The sequence below is a fragment of the Opisthocomus hoazin genome, chromosome W (genome assembly GCF_030867145.1).
Source record: "Opisthocomus hoazin isolate bOpiHoa1 chromosome W, bOpiHoa1.hap1, whole genome shotgun sequence".
NCBI lineage: Eukaryota > Metazoa > Chordata > Aves > Opisthocomiformes > Opisthocomidae > Opisthocomus > Opisthocomus hoazin.
The window spans coordinates 40,708,633-40,730,935 of NC_134453.1; positions in this window are offsets into that span (position 1 = coordinate 40,708,633).

The window sequence follows — 22,303 nt, forward strand, 5'->3', positions numbered from 1 at the left end:
GGTTAGTTTTTGATAGGGACTAGAAGTCGCCTAGAACCGGTCAAGACGACCCTGCTGTATGGATGGGAGCCAGAAGAGAACTGAGTTTGCGCAGAAACAAAAGTCAATCAATAAACACTGTGATGAAGAGGATGAGCCTTCATCTTGGGACCCCCGATGACCACCACTAGGAGGCACTGCGCAAGTGCAGCTGGGAGGAGTCTATGAAAATGACTTCTTGGAACTGATTTTAATATGAAAGGGGTAAGTTATGTAACCTAATGAATACATATATTTTTGATCTATATAAACTGCACGGAAAAGGTATGAGGTATGCATGTTCGGTGGAATTCTCCCCCGTGCATCCAGCGCTGCAATAAAGAATGCCTGCCTTTTAACACTACATTGGTGTTACGAGGTTTTATTCCCGGATTTTCGATGACAGTATCAGGATCACGTCCTGTCAAATGCTGACAACAATTCTGACCTTGTGCCATTAAGGACACTATCATGTCTACCTTTGTGGTTAATGTTTTCATGGGCGTATGAGACAAAAAGATCCATTCCAGAGTCTTCAACTCCTGTGTGTTAACACATCACCGACCTAAAAGAGCATAGGGCTGGAAAAAAGCATAAATTATATACAAGTCTATTGGTAACTTGACATTGATTCTGGAGGCAAAGGAAGTTGCGATTTTATCCAAAACTTTCTGCAAGACAGTTTTTGCTTCTGGCGTCAATCTCCTGGATGATAACAAATCTGATTCCCCTTTCAACAAGGTAAATAGAGGGGACAACTCTTCAGTCGTAATGCCCAAAAGGGGTCGTACACAATTAACTGTTCCTAATAATTTTTGTAAATCATGGAGAGTGGTGACCTGGTCAATAATACACAGTGGTTGTGGGAGCACTTGTGAAGTAAAGTGTTTCCATCCTAGATACTTCCAAGGCTGCTCTGTCTGCACCTTTTCCAGGGCTATCTGTAACCCGTAGATCTTTAATGATGATTCTAATTTAGCGAAAGCAGTGAGCAGCACATTTTGTGTTTCAGCAGCAAGGGGGATGTCGTTGACATAGTGATATAAGTAGATCTGATTAAAAGATTGCCGTACTTCTTTTAGTGCTGCATCCATGACTATCTGGCAAATTGTGGGGCTATTCATCATGCCTTGTGTCAGAACGACCCAATGGTATCGCTGCATACGTTTGCTGTTGTTAATTGAAGGCACAGAAAATGCAAATGGGCATAATCATCAGGGTGTAAAAAACTTGTAAAAACAATAGTACTTTAAATCAATAACAAAAAGAGGCCAATCTTCTGGGATCATAGTTGGCTTAGGGACACCAGGCTGTAGCGGCCCCATTGGACTCATTACTGCATTTATATCCTGCAGATCTTGTAATAATCTCCATTTAGCAGTCTTTTTTGGAATGGCAAATACAGGGGTGTTCTGTGGACTAGTAGATGGTACCAGGTGACCTAATGCCATCTGTTTGTCCACAAGGAATTCCACTGCAGTAACTGAATTGTACACACTTTTTCCAACAAAGGGCTTGAATGCAAGGAAAATGGTTCTCGCTGCGCCGCTTCTGTGTCGGGCCGGGCCGTGCGGACATGGCGGGGGCGGGGACGGGGGGGCCGGGCCTCGCCGCTGGTTGCCGAGCGAGTGGAGCCCGCCGGCGGGAAGGGGTGGCGCGGCAGGCGCGGTCCATGGATGGGCCACACGCCCCAGCAGTTCTGAGGTTCGCTGATCCATCTGATAATGTGACTGCTGGCGCTGCAGCCAGACTCAGCCCAGCGCTGCGGGCTGTGCTGTGTCGGAGGGACTGAACGTTTTTAAGCTGGAATTCACCCTGCTTTGATCTCAGGTCGGGTATGCCAACTGCTGTAGAAGGACCCTGTTGTACTTTTTTGGTTGCAAGCTGAAATAGCAAGATCTCAGCAGCTTCCTCTTGTTCAACTTGCCTCATAATAACAGTTTGTAACCAATCTAAAAACTGAACATAGGGTTCCTGGTACCCCTGTCGAATTGACACAAAAAGACGCTTGTTGCTGGCCAAAATCTGGCACCTTTCACAAAGCTTTGAGAGTTAAATCCACGGCTTGCACAAATACTGCTCTTGGTAGCGCCGCTTGCACTCCCCTTGTGGCATAATTATCTTGACCCAGCAACTCGTTTTCTCCAATACCTAATCCAGCAGCAATATTCTCCATAACCTGTACAATCACAAGTTCCTTATATTCTGATGCCCAGATGGTATATTGCGCAGATGATAGAACCATTCTAAGTACTGATCGCCAATCAGAAGGGTTCATGACATAAGATTCTCCTATAGCCTGTATAAGGTTCATAGTAAACGAAGCCTGGAGACCATATTCTTGTATGGACTTCTGAACTTCCTTAATAACCTCGTATGGTAAGTAAGCATACTCTGGGGCTTGGTTAGGCTTATATACTACAGGCATGGCTTGAAGGATAGCAACATCTCCTTTCCAGAGTGCATCAATCCTACACTTATCTAACAGTACGTTTGACCGTCCGACAACATTCAATCGTCCCGTACGAGTCAAAGGCTGTGTAGGAGCCAAAGGGGGGTGTGTAGGAGCAGAAGGGAGTGGTTTAGGAGCAAAGGGGAGGGTTTAATAAGTGACATATGCGATATTGATTTTTGTCGTTTTGCCTGTAAAATTTCATCTGCTGTGGGGGCGGGGGCTGCCATAACCTTCACCGGAGTTAGTGGTGGGTATAAATCAGGTCCGTCCTCAGTGTCTATTTCCCTGGGATCAAAAGGATCATCAGATTCTGGCAAATCTACCCCCTGCATTCCCTGTGTTGAGTTAGGGATTTCATCGTACGCAGGACTAAATGTTTCAAAAGACTGCAGCTCAGTCTGTTCCTGCTTTTGCAAGAATGGAGGAGGGGCGGCCGACGCTTGTAAGATAGTTTCTGCGTGTTTTAGAGCATTTAAAGCTGTATACACTGTTTTCCAAGTAATGATTTCGTCAGGGACTTCAAGCCGCAAGTCCTTTTTTGTCTGCAATTCCTCCCCCACCTTTGCCCACAACGAGCTATCATATGAACCTGAGGAAGGGTACCACGAGCAATAGTCTCTTATCCAAACTAACAATTTAACCAACTTTGTAACTGATACTGCAAACCCTTGTTCTCTCAAAATTCTCTGTAAAATCTCTTGATGGAGCTTTTGCTCCTTTGTAGCTGACTGTCCCATCTTATAATTTCCGCAGCTGCTCAACTTAATCGTTCCAGTGAAGGGTGATGTCTCCCCTTGTGTGTGCGCACGCGTGCATATGTGTCTCCTCTTGGTCCCAGCTGCGGTTCACCACCGGTAATAATTTCCAACTCTGAATATCTTCATGTCCAAATATCTTTATATCTAAATATCTTCATCTCCGAATACCTATGTTCGGGCGCCATTTGTGGTGAATGACTTCACGGACCCCAATCTTGTGTTTGATCAGAATCATTTCTTTGCTCAAGTGAATACCTTATACACTAATACAATAGTTACTAGAGCCAATAAGCTTTGGATTCGTGGCTTTGGGAATGCCAGTTCACAGTTGCTGTTTTCCAGGATCTTTTGCAGCTGGATGTGTGAAAACAGCTTATCTCATGAGAACAGCAAAGGGAAGAACAGGATGCGCTGATACCATTTCCCACAATTAACTACAGTAGTTAACCCAGCAGTTTTCCTGTCATCTCGACAACTGAAAGAGGAAGAACCTACACAGGACTGTTTACAGACCATCAAGGAAGTATATGCCAGCTCACCTGACCTGAAAGACACCCTTCTGGAAAACCCAGACTGGGACGGGACTGTAGTTGGACGGGAGCAGTTTTGTAGGAGATGGGATCCGGATGTCAGGCTATGTTGTGACTACAGTGGATACTGTTGTAGAGGCAGAAGCTCTGCAATCAAAAACATCAGCCCAAAAGGCAGAACTGATTGTACTGACAAGAGCTTTAGAGTTAAGTGAAGGAAAGCGAGTGAATGTATGGATTGATTCCAAGTATGCCTTTGAGGTGTTACACAAACACGGGGCAATTTGGAAAGAAAAGATACAGTTGTCATCTCAAGGGATTGAAATTAAACATGCAGAACAGATTTTAAAGCTATTTCAAAGTGTACAGGAACCAAAGGAAGTGGCTGTTATGGACTGCAAAGCTCACCAAAGTGGACGAACCCCACAAGAAAGAGGCAATCAATTGGCCGATCTGACCACTCGTAAGGTTGCAGAAAAGGGTGAAGGAATATTGGCAATAATACCTGAAAGGAAAATAGAATTAGGAGAATCCCCTAATTATGATAGTCAGGATCAAAACTTAATTGAAACATTAAGAGCTGAGATACAGAAAGATGGATGGGCTGTTATTCCTATGGGGCAGGTAATTCTAACCCCAATTTTGATGCATGAAGTAGTAAAGAAAGAACATGACAGTGTTCACTGGAGAACCGAGAATATACTGAAACATCTACATAAGTCAGTGGTGAATTGTAATATGGTAGAAATTATAAGGTCCGTAGTTGAGAGGTGTGAAACATGCCTTAGAAATAATCCAAAAACACAGAATAAAATTCAGCTTGGATCCACAAAAACAGGAAACACTCCCGGAGAGCACTGGCAAATAGATTTCACTGAACTGCCAAGAAAAGGAGGGTTAAGATATCTGTTAGTGTTGGTAGATACTTTTACAGGATGGCCTGAAGCCTTCCCATGTCACACCAACAAGGCCAGGGAAGTTGTCAAAATCTTACTTAAAGAAATAATACTGCGATTTGCTGTTTCTTTAGGGATTTCCTCTGATAGGGGACCACATTTTGTTGCAGACATTGTCTGACAAGTAAGTAGAGTATTGCAAATAACATGGGAACTGCATACCCCCTATCACCCACAATCTAGTGGACGGGTAGAGCGCATGAATCAGACTTTGAAAGTGCAATTGAATAAAATTTGTCAGGAAACCTCAATGACTTGGATACAAGCACTTCCACTTTGTCTCTTGAGAATTAGAATTCAGCCTAAAGGAAAACATCGGTTAAGCCCTTATGAGATGTTGCATGGGAGACCATACCAGATTCCTAAATTACCAGGAGAATTAAACATCAGAGGTGAAACAGATTTATGAAAGTATCGAATATGCCTAGGGACAGTGATGCAAGAAATGAAAAAGAATGTGGTTGTAAATAAATCTCTGAATCTTGATTCCCCAGTACATCTGTTCCAGCCTGGAAATTGGGTATACCTGAAGTCGTGGACTGGAGAACCCCTGCAAGAAAAGTGGAAAGGACCATTTCAGGTTTTACTTACAACATACACAGTCATAAAGCTGGATAAAAAAGGACCCTGGGTTCATTACTCAAGAGTCAAAAAGGCTCCTAAACCATGGACTTCTGAGGAGACAGCTCCTCTCAAGTTCATTTTCAAACGACAACTCTAGTTTCTTTGTTATTGATAAGTTTAGAAGTGTCTGGGCAGAAACTAGGAAGTCCATGTCATGAGAATGTCCATGTGAAATTAGTGGCAGAAGTAGCTTCAGCCACTAATGCAAGTAAATGTTGGGTCTGTACTAGATTCCCAAAGTATATCATTCAATCTGCTGTGACACTAATTTCCTTTCAATACCACTTGGAATAACCTCTGGGACAACCCTGAAGTTTACTTTAAAACTCAAAACAATAATCCACAAGTTTGGGAAATCCAGAGACCCCAATTAATGGACAAGGTTAAGTGCATTACTGACCAGAATTCAGAGCACAGAGGGAACCATTCAGTGGGAAATTTTTCACAATGGGATTGGTACATGCAATTTCAGTTACAGAAAAACCAACAGAAATATCAAGGACAATTTTGGGAAATGTCCAAAGGGACAGGGTGATATTAGCTGTGTGGAGACCAAGCCCTTAAAGTGTTACCTCCCTGGTGGACAGGTTCTTGCACCTTAGGAGTGGTATCTCCAGATATCAAAATAATAACACATCTTTATGGAATGGGGTGGGCTAGATCCTCAATTAGAAAACAAAGGAGAGCAATAAATAACCCATTGATCACTCAGCCTACTACTTTTCACTCATTTGTAAGATGGTTAATCCCAGCATTAGGAGTCAGTGAATTGGAAAAGGCAATAGTGAATATATCTGGAGTCATTGAGAAAATAGGGAATGCCACCTCTGATGCTAGAAGAGCTTTACAAGAAGAAACTACTGAACTTTCATAAGTCACGCTACAGAACAGGATGGCCTTAGACATGATGTTAGCCTCTCATGGGGGGGTATGTGCAGTATGTGCAGTAGTAAATTCAAGTTGGTGCACATACATTGATGGAAGTGGAAGTGTAATAAACCAAAGCATATAAGATTTGTTCTCAAACTGGCTAGAGGGTGAAGGAGGCCCCCTTCTTCCCTCTTCCTTTGGTATTTGCTCTATTGTTAATGCTAACCCTTGCATAACCACTTCTTTAATCATTGTCGAAGAAATAAAGCGGGAATTTCCAAAGATGCTGCTCAACATATTTTAGCTGTTAGGTAACTCCTTGTTAGGTACTGGGTCAACATGACCAAATAAGGAAAGAAACTGACCCACAACGCGGAGGAAGAAGACTACGGCCTTCATCCTCACGACCACCAGAGGGACCAGAGCGACCCCCCCCACCAACAGCATGCGCAGCCGCAGAAGGATACCAGGATGTACTACGTGGAACCGGAACTGCTAAACTATAAAAAGGGACTCTGGTGGAGGTGGGGTGCGTGCTGCTGGTAGAGTGAAAAGCTCCCCGGCCGCCCAGCACTGTTTGCTCTTTTATTGCTTGCTAATAAATTCTTGTTGATTAATGAAAAATTGGCCTCTCAATTTGACTTGAGCACGAGCATCTATAACAATTTTGGTGCCGTGACTTGGATCCAGGCTCTTTGGCGCGGACCCCTGTGGGGCAGGGGAGCGCCCTATCTAAGGATAGCCCTGTTCTGGAGGGAGCCGTGGCCAAATCCTGGACCCACGAACCCTTTTTAAATTTCGATAACTGAGCAAAGAAACTGCAGTACCCCGTAATTTTTGTGCACGAAGATCCGAACGAAGACTCCAGGGCGCGTGAGTATAATTTACAGGAAATCCGTTCAGTCGGGGTGGGTGACCCGAGGTGTGCTTGATTGAGACGTCCACTGGACTTAGTAGTCCACCGGGCGAAGCGAGTGTGGACTCTCTTGTAGTGCGGTTCCCATTGCCCGTGAGGGCGTGGGCCACGAATGAGGGGAGCGTGTGTGTGAGTGTACGGAGGCACCTCGGAAGATGGGACAGAAGAAAAGCAAACCTTCTGATCTCATGGGTGGTCTGAAGATAGGGCTACCCGATATCCGGCCAGACAGTCCCTTAGGGTTAATGATAGCCCATTGGGGAGATTGGCCGTCTAGGCGAGGAAAAACAAAAGAAAAAACGGTATATTATTGTATGCAAGTTTGGGGTGGAAAACAAATAAGGGGGGACCATTTATATTGGCCCATTTTTGGTTTCTTTGAGGATTGGATCTGTCGAGCTTTAAATATATATGTGAATTCAAAGGAGCCTTTTAGTTTAGAGGAAAGTGAGTATGCTAGTTTGTGGATTGGGTCAAACACTAGAGTCCGGGTTTTTTCTTTAAGAGAAAAGAACCCTAAGAAAAAGACCAGAACTCCCGAGGAGCTCCCCCCCCCCTCCTCCTCCTTATTTTTCTTCTGCATCATCCCCCGACAATACCCCTCCCCCCCCCTTCTGCACCTATGCTGAACCAGATTTCCCCCCCTCCCCTTCTCCAATTAGTCAGAACTCTCATTTCACTCCTCCTGGTACCCCCGTAGAAAATAAAAGGGTAACTAGGAGCCAGGCAAGAAAAGCTGAGCAATCGAACGGGGGGTTATACCCCTTGAGAGAAATAGCAATGGGGGGTCCACATCCAGGAATGGGGTTTGTATCAGTTCCCTTGAGTTCAGGAGATGTAAGAGAATTCAAGAAGGAAATGGGGAACCTCCTGGAAGACCCTCTGGGAGTTTCAGAAAGATTGGACCAGTTTCTGGGCCCTAATATATATACTTGGGAGGAATTGCAGGCAATTTTGGGTATATTGTTTACAGTGGAAGAAAGGGAAATGATCCGAAGGGCGGGCATGAGAATATGGGACCAGCAGCACCAGCAAGGTCCTGGGGGAGAGGTTAAGTGGCCATTGCAACGACCAAATTGGGATAATCAAAATGCTGAACATCGAGCATATATGTCTGATTTGCGTACAATCATTGTCCAAGGAATTAGGGAGTCTGTCCCTAGAGGACAGAATATTAATAAAGCTTTTAATGAATACCAAAAAAAGGACGAAACCCCCACTGAATGGCTAGAAAGACTGCGGAAGAGCTTGCAGTTTTACTCCGGATTAGACCCTGCTACTCCTGTGGGCAGGCATTGTTCAAGACTCAGTTTGTGGCAAAGTCATGGGTGGATATTAGAAAGAAGTGAGAAAAATTGGAGGATTGGCAAGAAAAGGGATTAGATGAGTTGTTAAGAGAGGCCCAAAAGGTCTATGTGAGAAGGGAGGAGGAGAGCCGGAAGAAACAAGCAAGGATCTTGATGGCAGTGGTCAGGGAAGGGCAGAATAAAACTCCGGCCCGTGCCTGGGGAACGGGTGTTCCGAGACCCAGGGAAAAACCCCCGAGGGACCGAAGAGAGATGAAGGATATGAAGCAAGTCGAATGCTTTTATTGCCAAAAGAAAGGACACATGAAGAAATATTGTAGAAAGAGGATACAAGATGAACGGATGTTCAAAGAGGACTGAATGGGTCAGGGGCTCTATTTGCTGGGGACCCAAAAAGGAACCGAGCCCTTGATAAAATTAAAATTGGGTCCCCAGCGCCAAGAAGTGGAGTTCCTTGTGGACTCTGGGGCTGAAAGATCCACAGTCCAAATAGTGCCCCGGGGATGTTCTCCTTCCCCGGAGAAATTGCGAGTAATAGGAGCAAAAGGAGAACCCTTTGAGGTCCCGTTAATAAAAGAGATAGAAATAGAAACCCCCTCTCGATTTGGCATAGGATCCTTTTTATTAGTACATGAAGCAGATTATAATCTGTTAGGAAGAGACCTAATGATTGAGTTAGGGATAAATTTAGAAGTAAGGGACAGGGAAATAGCAGTTAAGTTGTACACTCTCACTGCGGAAGATGAAGCAAGAATCAACCCTGAAGTGTGGTACACCCCTGAGTCAGTAGGGAAACTAGATATTACTCCCTTTGAAATTACTATCACGAACCCCGAGATCCCTATAAGGGTAAAACAATACCCATTATCTCAGGAGGGTAAAAGAGGGCTACAACCAGTGATCGACAGATTATTGAAACAAGGGTTATTGGAACCTTGCATGTCACCTCATAACACCCCTATACTGCCTGTTAAAAAGTCAGATGGTTCTTACCGTTTAGTACAAGATTTGAGAGAAGTAAATAAAAGAACACTCACTAGATTTCCAGTGGTAGCCAATCCCTATACTCTGTTGAGTCAGCTTTCTCCGGAACTGAAGTGGTACAGTGTTATGGATTTAAAAGACGCTTTTTGGGCTTGTCCTTTAAAGGAGGAGTGCAGAGATTATTTTGCCTTTGAATGGGAAGATTCCGAGACTCATAGGAAGCAGCAGTTAAGGTGGACCGTGCTCCCGCAAGGATTTACAGAGTCGCCAAACCTGTTTGGGCAGGCCCTAGAACAAGCATTAAATACCTATGAACTGAACCCAGAGGTAACACTGGTACAGTATGTAGATGACATATTATTAGCAGGGGAGAATAAAAAAGCTGTAAGGGAGGAAAGCATAAAATTACTGAATTTTTTTAGTCTAAAAGGGTTAAAGGTATCCAAGTCCAAATTACAGTTTACTGAAGAGGAGGTGAAATACTTGGGACACTGGTTAAGCAAGGGGACCAAGAAACTAGATCCCGAGCGAGTAAAAGGCATTTTGTCGCTACAAATGCCAAAGAGTAAAAGACAAGTGAGACAATTATTGGGGTTGCTCGGTTACTGTAGACAGTGGATTGAGAATTATAGCAAAAAGGTAAAGTTCCTATATCAAATACTGGTGGGAGAAGGATTAATAAAATGGAGCGAAACCGACGAGAAGTGTTTTGAGGATTTGAAGGCAGATTTGGTAAATGCCCCGGTGTTAAGTTTGCCTGATGTCAAGAAACCTTTTTATCTGTTTGTAAACACAGAAGAGGGAACGGCATATGGGGTTTTAACCCAAAAGTGGGCAGACAAAAAGAAACCCGTGGGGTATTTTTCTAAATTACTGGACCCTGTCAGTAGGGGTTGGCCCACTTGCTTACAAGCTATAGTGGCTACCGCCCTTCTAGTTGAGGAAGTTAAGAAGGTCACTCTAGGGGGAGAATTAAAGGTGTACACTCCACATAATATAAGAGGGGTATTACAACAAAAAGCAGAAAAATGGATTACTGATGCTAGATTACTAAAGTATGAAGGTATATCGATACACTCACCTAAACTAGAAATTGAAACAACTAGTTTACAGAATCCAGCCCAATTTTTATATGGGGAACCAAGTGAAGAACTGACACATGACTGTATTCGATTTATAGAATCCCAAACCAAAATAAGGGAAGACCTAGAGGAAGAGGAGTTATCAAGTGGGGAGAAATTATTTGTAGATGGATCATCAAGAGTAGTGGGCGGAAAATGAAAATCAGGATATGCCATAATAGATGGAAACACCTTAGAAGTAAGGGAATCTGGCCCCTTGGATACTACCTGGTCAGCCCAGGCATGTGAGTTGTTTGCGGTCCTGAGGGCATTGCAGATACTAAAAGGAAAGGTGGGATCTATATTCACTGATTCTAAGTATGCTTATGGGGTCGTTCATACCTTTGGGAAAATTTGGGAAGAAAGAGGGTTAATAAACACCCAGGGGAAGAACCTAGTACATGAAGCTTTAATAAAACAAATTTTAAAGGCCCTGAGAGGACCCAAACAGATAGCAGTAGTACATGTGAAGGGTCATCAAAAAGGGATCTCTGCCTTAATAAGGGGAAACAATTTGGCTGGTGAAGAAGCAAAGAGGGCTGCATTACTAATGATAAAGGAAGGAAAGGAGCCTGAAAAAGTGATTGGGAGCAATAAGAGCTTTACAGCCCAAGAAAAAGAAAAATTACAACAAATGGGAGTAATTGAAAAAGAAGGGAAGTGGGTGCTCCCTGATGGAAGGGAGGTAGTCCCGAAAGGTATGGCCTGGAAAATAATGAAAGAATTACACGGACAGACTCACTGGGGGGTACAAGCACTCGTAGATCATTTTGGAACTAAATACATGTGTATTGGAATTTACGAAATTGCCAAAAGAACATTAGGAGGGTGTCTAACATGCCAGAGAGTAAATAAACAGCAACTTAGAAAGAGAGTACTAGGGGGAAGGGATCTTGCAAAGAGACCATTTGAAAGAATCCAGATCGATTTTACAGAACTCCCGAAAGTAGGAAGATATAAATACCTTTTAGTTATAGTTGATCATCTTACACACTTTGTAGAAGCCTTTCCGGTGACTCGCGCTACAGCACGGACAGTTGTAAAGATACTATTTGAAAATATTGTACCAAGGTATAGGAACATAGCCGTAACAGATTCTGACAGGGGTCCACATTTTACCTCAAAGGTTATTAAGGAGGCTTCGGACTCTCTGGGAACACGGTGGGAATATCATACCCCGTGGCACCCACAAAGTTCAGGAAGGGTTGAAAGAATGAATGGAGAAATCAAAAAGCAATTAACTAAGTTAATGATAGAAACAAAAATGAATTGGGTAAGATGTCTTCCAATGGCTTTATTAAATTTGAGACTACAACCCTGAAGGGATACAGGAATCTCACCTTTTGAGATGTTGTTCAGAATGCCTTACGACCTGGAAATACCTGCTGAGCATCCAAAGGTGGAGGAACAATGGTTGCAAAGATATATCGTTGAATTAATGAAACGAAGGCAGGAGCTAATAAAGAAAAGACTAGTAGTACAAAGGCCGCCTTTGGATATAGCGATGCATCGAATTAAGCAAGGAGATAAAGTACTTATAAAAACCTGGAAGGAGTCCTCTCTGACCCCTCATTGGGAGGGACCTTTTCTTGTGTTGCTCACTACAGACACCGCAGTTCGGACGGCTGAGCGAGGTTGGACTCACGCCACCAGAATAAAAGGACCTGTTCGAGACTCTTACTGGGAAGCGACGAGGAATCCAGACAACTTGAAAGTCACCTTCCGGAGGAAGACCGATGAGTGAAGCTATCATACTGTGAACCTGATGAACAGGACTGTGTTCTGCCAAACTCCCGGTTGTATATGTTAGCCTTTTGTTTGTTTTAAATGTAAGGTATGTAAGGACAATTGGTGGGTTCATAATAGAGAAGGAGAATTCACCCCAGACATCTGTGAAAAATGTTATTTAACTGAAAGGAGGTTAACAGAGCAAACCCTTAAATGCGCAGTAAAAACTGGACACATTATTTGGCAATCTGAAGAGTGGTGGGAAATATTCACAAAAGGCATAAATCCAGAACTCAATTGTGTGCATTCAAATGAATATAGGGAGGCGAACCCGGAAATAATCAAAGTGGTGTGCCGAAAGCAAGTGCCTTACCTGGCTTGCTCAGCTCCAGAGGTAAAGAGTAAAAATTGGGAGGCCTGTATAACTCGAAGAGAGAAAAAAGGAAGGTCCCCTGAAGACTAAGACTGCTGCCAAGAAGATGGAATACCTTGCTGCTCCAGGCAACGGAGTAGGCAAAGGAGGCAGAGGCATAAGGAAGTTGTGGGGAATTAACACCCTCCACTCTCTGGCAAACAGGCCTCCTGGAATTAAGTCTGGAATGGCAAAAACCACTCGAACCCAAAACTCACAAGTTAAAATACCCAAGAGTAGCTACCACCACTCTGATATGGTTGCCATTAACCCACCAATTCTCCTAAAACGGGCACTGGTATTTTGGATATGCTACCCCTTGACGATCTTCGTGAATGAATACCACCAACGTTTTGAATGGGTCCTTGGCAGTTGGGAAAAGACACAAATAATTCGTAGAAATGTAACAGCAGGACCCCCTAGCTTTACTGTTGAAATGTGTGAATTAGCACCCATAGAGCCTTGCCTAAATCAGCGGCCCTATTACTTGTGTCCACAATCTAACCCAGTGTTTTGGTTTCGGATGCCGCCGGCAACCAAAGCGCCACGCGGCCGCCCCTCCCCCCGCCGCGGTGCGGAGGAGAATGGAAAGAAACAGGCAGAAACTGGTGGGTCAGGATAAGGGCAGTTTAACAGAACAGCAAACAAAGGGAACAGCAACAACAACGATACAAAAAAAGGGAATACACAGAACAGACTGCACGACCCCACAGACCCGCTCTCCCGGACAGGACCGGCGCCGCACGCTGCCGAGCCGCAAGAGAGTTCCCGCCGCGCCGCCCCCCCCACCGGAACCCCAGCATGACGGCATATGGTATGGAATACCCTGTTCTGTTTGGCCAGGCGGGGTCAGCCCCCACCCCCCGTTGTGCCCCTTCCTGGAGTCTGGTGAAAATTAACCCTATCCTGGCCAAACCCAGGACATTATCCACCCCTTATTCCGTACTATCTATGTCATGCCCAGGTCCCCCATTGTCCACGTGATCACCACCACTTCTCCTGTCTCCAGATATCATTCCCTTAGTCTATGGATCATCACTCTAAAGTGTCCGTTGAGTTCATTTAATCCATGACTTCGGGCTCCATCTGTCGTAATGGTCTTCCGTGGCAGGAGAGGTGATGTGTGGTGATGGGCGGTCACTTGCTGCATCTGGAGCTCACGGCTGGTGTATCTGGTGCGGCCTGTGCCCACAGTCTGCAGGATTTGATCTTGATGAAGTTGCTGGGTGCCAGTTGTTGAAAATCAGGCCAGTTCCATCATCGCTGTGCTCTGCTAGGTTTTCATCAAAAAAGTCCATCCTTCTTTAATCTGGACGATTCTTACTACGATACTACTGGTATAACATATAACAATTATAACAGTGATAACAGACAGTGACAGGGTTATTTAACAATTAACTTTATACAATTTATTTATTTATAGACTATTCTCACCCAAAATCAAATCCCCATGAGGTACACATCGGACTTCCCCATCCTTCCGCATTACCCACCAGGTACACCCAGGTCCTTGAGCAAAAGCAATCCCGCGGACGGGCTTGCCTTTGCCCGAGGCAGGACTAACCCAGACTGTCTTCCCTAACATGTTCCGCATGTGCACTACAGGGACTTTATCCCCTTCTACAGGGCGCTGAGGTTTTGACTGGGCAGGACCAGCCCGGTTGGTGGATCCTGTCGTGTTAACCAACCAGGTGGCCTTTGCTAAATGAGTATCCCAGTTTTTGAAAGTCCCACCCCCCATTGCCCTCAAAGTGGTTTTTAGCAGCCCATTGTACCCTTCGATCTTTCCAGAGGCTGGTGCATGGTAGGGGATGTGATACACCCACTCGATACCATGTTCTTTGGCCCAGGTGTCTATGAGGCTGTTATGAAAGTGAGTCCCGTTGTCCGACTCAATTCTTTCTGGGGTGCCATGTCACCACAGGACTTGTTTTTCCAGGCCCAGGATGGTATTCCAGGCAGTGGCATGGGGCACAGGGTAGGTTTCCAGCCATCCGGTGGTGGCCTCCACCATTGTCAGCACATAGCGCTTGCCTTGGCGGGTTTGTGGCAGTGTGATGTAGTCAATCTGCCAAGCCTCCCCATATTTATATTTCAGCCATCGTCCTCCATACCACTGAGGCTTTACCCGCTTGGCTTGCTTGATTGCAGCGCATGTTTCACATTCATGGATAACCTGTGCGATGGTGTCCATGGTCAAGTCCACCCCTCGGTCACGAGCCCATCGGTATGTCGCGTCTCTTCCTTGGTGGCCCGAGGTGTCATGGGCCCACTGAGCTATAAAGAGTTCACCCTTATATTGCCAGTCCAGATCCACCTGAGCCACTTCAATCTTGGAAGCCTGATCCACCTGGTGGTTGTTTTGATGTTCTTCAGTGGCCCGACTCTTAGGGACGTGGGCGTCCACGTGACGGACTTTTACAACCAACTGCTCCAGACGGGCAGCAATATCTTGCCACAATGGGGCAGCCTAGATGGGTTTGCCTCTGCGCTGCCAGTTGTTCTTCTTCCATTGCTGCAGCCACCCCCACAAGGCATTGGCCACCATCCAGGAGTCGGTGTCAAGATAGAGCACTGGCCACTTCTCTCGACTGGCAATGTCTAAAGCCAGCTGGATGGCTTTCACCTCTGCAAACTGGCTGGACTCACCTTCTCCCTCGGCCGTTTCCGTGACTTGTTGTGTAGGGCTCCATACAGCAGCCTTCCACCTCCGCTGCTTCCCCACAATGCGACAGGACCCATCCGTGAACAGGGCATACTGTTTCTTCTCTTCTGGCAGCTGGTTATACCGTGGGGCCTCTTCAGCACGTGTCACCTCCTCCTCTGGCGATGCTCCAAAATCTTTGCCTTCTGGCCAGTCCATGATTACCTCCAGAATTCCTGGGCGACTGGGGTTTCCCATTCGGGCGCTCTGGGTGATCAGTGCGACCCACTTACTCCACGAAGCATCAGTGGCATGATGCGTAGAGGGGACCCTCTCTTTGAACATCCAGCCCACGACCGGCAACCGTGGTGCTAGGAGGAGCTGTGCTTCAGTGCCGACCACTTCTGAAGCAGCTCGAACGCCTTCATGTGCTGCCAGAATCTCTTTTTCAGTGGGAGTATAGCGGGCCTCGGATCCTTTGTATCCCCGGCTCCAAAACCCCCGGGGTCGACCTCTAGTCTCCCCTGGTGCTTTCTGCCAGAGACTCCAGGTTGGGCCATTCTCCCCGGCTGCCGTGTAGAGCACGTTTTTAACATCTTGCCCTGACCGGACTGGACCAAGGGCTACGGCATGAACTATCTCCCGTTTAATCTGTTCAAATGCCTGTCGTTGCTCAGGGCCCCATTCAAAATCATTCTTCTTCCGGGTCACTTGATAGAGAGGACTCACAATCTGGCTGTAATTTGGGATGTGCATCCTCCAAAAACCCACAACACCCAGGAAGGCCTGTGCTTCCTTTTTTCTGGTTGGTGGAGACATAGCTGCTATTTTGTTGATGACATCCATTGGGATTTGACGGCGCCCATCCTGCCATTTTATCCCCAAAAACTGGATCTCTTGCGCAGGTCTCTTGACTTTAATTCGCTTAATGGCGACACCGGCTTTCAGAAGGATCTGAACTATTTTCTCCCCTTTCTCAAAAACGTCCTCCGCTGTGTCACCCCATACAATGATGTCATCGATGTACTGCAGATGTTCTGGAGCTTCACCCTTTTCCAGTGCAGTCTGGATTAGTCCATGGCAAATGGTGGGACGGTGTTTCCACCCCTGGGGCAGTTGATTCCAGGTGTACTGGATGCTCCTCCAGGTGAAAGCAAACTGTGGCCTGCACTCTGCTGCCAAAGGGATGGAGAAGAATGCATTAGCGATGTCAATTGTAGTGTACCACTTGGCTGCCTTTGACTCCAGCTGATATTGAAGTTCTAGCATGTCTGGCATGGCAGCACTCAGTGGTGGTGTGACTTCATTCAGGCCACGGTAGTCTATTGTCAGTCTCCACTCTCCAGTAGATTTTCTCACTGGCCATATGGGACTATTAAAGGGTGAGCGAGTTTTGCTGATCACTCCTTGACTCTCCAGCTGGCAGATCAGCTGATGAATGGGGAGAAGGGAGTCTCGGTTAGTGCGATATTGTCGCCGGTGCACTGTTGTGGTCGCGATTGGCACCTGTTGTTCTTCAACCCTCAGCAACCCCACAACGGAAGGATCCTCCGAGAGACCAGGCAAAATGGACAGCTGTTTAATTTCTTCCGTCTCCAAAGCAGCTATGCCAAAAGCCCACCGATACCCCTTTGGGTCCTTGAAATACCCTCTCCTAAGATAGTCTATACCAAGGATGCACGGAGCCTCGGGGCCAGTTACAATGGGGTGCTTCTGCCACTCCTTCCCAGTGAGACTCACTTCAGCCTCCAATACACTCAGCTCTTGGGACCCCCCTGTCACTCCCGAAATACAAATGGACTCTGACCCTTTGAAATCTGATGGCATTAAAGTACACTGTGCACCAGCGTCCACTAGAGCTTTATACTCTTGTGGATCTGACGTGCCAGGCCACCGAATCCACACCGTCCAATAAACCCGGTTGTCCCTTTCCTCCACCTGGCTGGAGGCAGGGCCCCTCTAATCCTGGTCAGAGAATTTGCTGCTCACTTGCTGTAAGAATGACTTGGAGGTCCCTTCCAGAGGATCGGAATCAAGATCAACCTGTCTACCTGGTCTGGAGAGCTGACTGCTGGAAACTGGAGTGGCATTTTTCCTATCAGAATCCTCTTTTGTGATTGTTTTTACTTGGAACTCACGCACTCGTGCCTCTAGGCTTGAGGTGGGTTTTCCATCCCACTTCCTCATGTCCTCTCCGTGGTCACGCAGGTAAAACCACAGGGTGCCCCGTGGTGTGTAGCCTCTGTATTCTCTCTCCTGAGCAGAGAAACGCTTGCCCCTAATAGCTGAGACACTGGCCCGTACAGGTGGGGAGTAGGACCTATTCTCTTTCATTTGCCAGACCTCCCGGGCCAGTTTCTCCACAGCTGAGACAAGGGAGGAAGAGGGACTTTCCTCATATTGCCGGAGTCGGACAGCCACCCCATCCACTGTTGGTGCCTCCTTACCTTTCCAGTTTACAGCTGCCAGTGAGTTGGCATATGAGGATGGTGCGCTCCGTACAAACATCCTCCACATGGATTGTGAGCACTGGAGTTCATCTGGGTCTGTGGGTACCTGCTCATCGTCTGTGTCATAGTAAACCAGCTCCCGCACAGCTAATTCCCTCAAGTACTGAATACCCCTTTCCATATTGGTCCACTTGCCAGGATAGCACACAAATTCGTCACTGAAGGGGTACCTCTCCCTCACGCCTGACAGAAGCCTCCTCCAGAGGCTGAGGACTTGTTCCTTTTTCCCAGTGGCCTTGTCAATGCCCCCTTCCCTGGCCAGGGATCCCAGCTGCTTGGCTTCCTTGCCCTCTAATTCCAAGCTGCTGGCCCCGTTATCCCAGCACTGCAGCAGCCAGGTGACAATGTGCTCGCCTGGGTGGCGGCTGAAATCTTTCCGCCTGTCTCGCAGCTCGCTCAGGGACAGGGACCGGGTGATGATCTCTGTCTCTATCTCCCGTGATGACCCTGGCTCATCGTCATCCCTCCCAGAGCGATCTGCTCTCTTTGCATCTTTCTTTAGTTTTATGGGGGCGACTGCTACCGGCACAGGTTGGTCATTGGGCTAAGTCACTGTGCCTGTGGCTGGAGCTGCAGCAGCTGCCGTGCCCGCCGGGGGAGGCGGGACCACGCCAGTGGCTGCAGCAACCGTGGTGCCGGTCGGAGGGGCTCTGACTGCCTGCTGGGCTGGAGGGGCTGCAGGGCCGCCTGGGGAGGCAGTGCCAGCCGCAGTGCCTGCCGCTTCGTTTCCCCCCCTTTCCCCTTTAGGGCCCTGAATCAGGTTGAACAGGGCCCGGTAGGCGTGGGCCAGACCCCAGCACATTGTGGTGATTTGTGTCTCTCTCGAGTTCCCAGGGTGGCAGCACACTTTTTGCAGATATTTTACCAGATTGTCCGGATTCTGTATTTGTTCAGGGGTGAGTTTAAAACACACCGGTGGTGCCCACTGCCCTAGACACCTGCCCATGCTGTCCCACACACCCAGCCACTCAGAGCTATCCATCCCCGGGGCAGGTCTCTGCATGATGTTCTTAACGACTTGTTTAACCCTAAACAAAACCTGCAACCCATTCAGGAAGCATAACAATAGAAACCCGCTGGCCTGAGCATCCCACGGGTACTCGAAATTCTCAAAAGCCGTTAGGACCAGCCTGAGGGAGGGGGGCGAAAGAGTGGGGGAAGGTATCCCCTTCGGTTTTCCCCACAGATTGGGTTTGATTACTAACAAATTCTAAGACATAGGATCCGAGGTATGGAAATTATCTCAGTGCCGCATGCAAATGCAAGCCTAATTTCATGCACATTGACATTATCATGTCATAAGTCGACATCATACAGTACAAAAAAATCATCATCCTTATCTTTTTCCCTGCGATGATGAACAGCACCACAGGGAAAACATACTGCAAGTAAGGATTCAAAAACCACAGCCGTCTGATCACAGACAGAAACATTTTTTACTGGCGACGATTTAACTAACACAGAAAAATGCCTATAACAAAATTGAACAAAATCTAAGAAAGCAGTTTTAACACCCGCTGCTCAGCCCTGCCGTTATCCCCGCCCCATGCCTGGGCGCCAATTTAATGTTTTGGTTTCGGCTGCCGCCGGCAACAAAAGCTCCACGCGGCCGTCCCTGCCCCCGCCGCGGTGCGGAGGAGAATGGAAAGAAACAGGCAGAAACTGGTGGGTTGGGATAAGGGCAGTTTAACAGAACAGCAAACAAAGGGAACAGCAACAACAACGATACAGATAAGGGGAATACACAGAACAGACTGCACGACCCCACAGACCCGCTCTCCCGGACAGGACCGCCGCACGCTGCCGAGCCGCGAGAGAGTTCCCACCGCGCCGCCCCCCCCCACCGGAACCCCAGCATGACGGCACATGGTATGGAATACCGGGCTCTGTTTGGCAAGGTGGGGTCAGCCCCCACCCCCCGGCTGTGCCCCTTCCTGGAGTCTGGTGAAAATTAACCCTGTCCTGGCCAAACCCAGGACACCCAGGAAAGGGATATTGTAATTCTCCTAATCAATACTATTGTGCATATTGGGACTGCATTACTATCGCTTCCGCCTGGAAACCCCCACTCCAAGATAAGTATCTAACGACGACATGGGGACCACTAGGTTGTAAACATCCGCAAGTTGATTGGTCTGGGAGATCTGTAGGGGCTAGTAATTGTTATGCCATAATCCTCCAAGCAATGCAACCAGAAGACCCAGGATGGATAACAGGAAGGACTTGGGGGGTCAGGTACTGGGAACCTGGACAAGATCGAGGTGGATTGATATTTATAAAGAAGTAGGAAGTAAAAAGTCCTCCTCAACGAGTTGGCCCCAATCCAATTATTAGTGGACCAGAGGTAGCTACTAGCCCCATGGAAACCACCAGAAACACTGTAATACCCTCCCTCGATAGAACGGGAGAACTCCCCCTGTGGAAAGTAATGCAAGCTACCTATGATGCCTTGAACCAAACAACCCAAATCTAACTACACACTGTTGGTTGTGTTATGATGTGAAACCCCCTTTCTATGAGGCAATAGGGGTAAATACTACATATAACTTAGACACCTGAACCGCACCACCCCAGTGTTATTGGAGAGACAGGAAAAAGGGAATAACCATGCAATATGTTTCTGGATCTGGAGTCTGTATAGGTAAAGTGCGGGGACAAAAATGGAAGCTCTGTAGTGCTGTCTCATCCACAGTGGGGAAAACCAACGAAAAATGGGTTATTCCCTCTGAAGGAGCTCAATGGATCTGTTCCGAAACGGGCCTTACTCCATGCGTATCTCTGACTGTGTTTAATGCTTCTAGAGAATATTGTGTCCAAGTTATTATTGTCCCGAGAATCCTATATCATGAAGAGAAAATAATCTATGACCATTGGGATGCGGAAAAACCCCGCATTACAAAAAGGGAACCCATCACTGCTATCACAATAGCCACCTTATTGGGTATTGGGGCGGTAGGGGCCGGGACAGGAATAACATCTCTCATACAACAACAGCAAGGTTTTAGCTCCTTAAGAGCCGCTGTGGACGAAGATTTGGAACGAATAGAAAAGTCAATTACGGCATTAGAAAAGTCCCTGACCTCACTATCAGAAGTTGTGCTGCAAAACAGAAGGGGCATGGATATTCTTTTCTTACAGCAGGGGGGGCTCTGTGCTGCATTAGGGGAAGAGTGTTGCTTTTATGCTGATCATACCGGAGTCGTGCGAGATACCATGGCTAAACTGAGAGAGGGTCTCGAAAAACGCAAAAGGGAAAGAGAGACTCAGCAGGGATGGTACGAATCGTGGTTTAATCATTCTCCCTGGTTAACTACCCTATTGTCAACCATTGCTGGACCCTTGATATTGTTAATACTTGTTCTAACCTTTGGGCCTTGTATTTTGAATAAGGTGATTGGATTAATAAAAGGCAGATTAGAAGCGGCCCATTTGATGCTATTGAAAAGACAATACGAGCACCTGGAGGGAGATGAAAGCAGCAAGGAAGAAACTTTGATTCTCTCTTTAGCACGAGAGACAGTTGCACAGTTTGAAGAACAAATTAGTACAAATTAAAAGAGGGGGAAGTTGTAATAAACCAAAGCATATAAGATTTGTTCTCAAACTGGCTAGAGGGTGAAGGAGGCCCCCTTCTTCCCTCTTCCTTTGGTATTTGCTCTATTGTTAATGCTAACCCTTGCATAACCACTTCTTTAATCATTGTCGAAGAAATAAAGCGGGAATTTCCAAAGATGCTGCTCAACATATTTTAGCTGTTAGGTAACTCCTTGTTAGGTACTGGGTCAACATGACCAAATAAGGAAAGAAACTGACCCACAACGCGGAGGAAGAAGACTACGGCCTTCATCCTCACGACCACCAGAGGGACCAGAGCGACCCCCCCCGCCAACAGCATGCGCAGCCGCAGAAGGATACCAGGATGTACTACGTGGAACCGGAACTGCTAAACTATAAAAAGGGACTCTGGTGGAGGTGGGGTGCGTGCTGCTGGTAGAGTGAAAAGCTCCCCGGCCGCCCAGCACTGTTTGCTCTTTTATCGCTTGCTAATAAATTCTTGTTGATTAATGAAAAATTGGCCTCTCAATTTGACTTGAGCACGAGTGTCTATAACAGAAGGATATCCGAGGATTTAAAAATCATAAATGACCAAACAACTATTTTACATGAAATAACTAAAAATAACACCTCCTTTGGGTTTGAAGAAATTTGGAATACCCTTACTTCTTGGTTACCTAATTGATCACGGTTAAAGAAATTGTTTTTGTTAGTAGTCTATTATTGCAGTTTGTATTCTTCCATGCATAATGATCCAATGCTGTAACTGCTGTGCTAACCCTTGTCCTAAATATAATAAGTATATATAGTGAGGACTGTAGCATGTAAGCTACAAGCTCTCAAAAGAAAAGGAGGGATTGATACCTGTGAATGTAGCGAATGTAACAGGTGTAGCGGATGTAGATAAAGTTATCA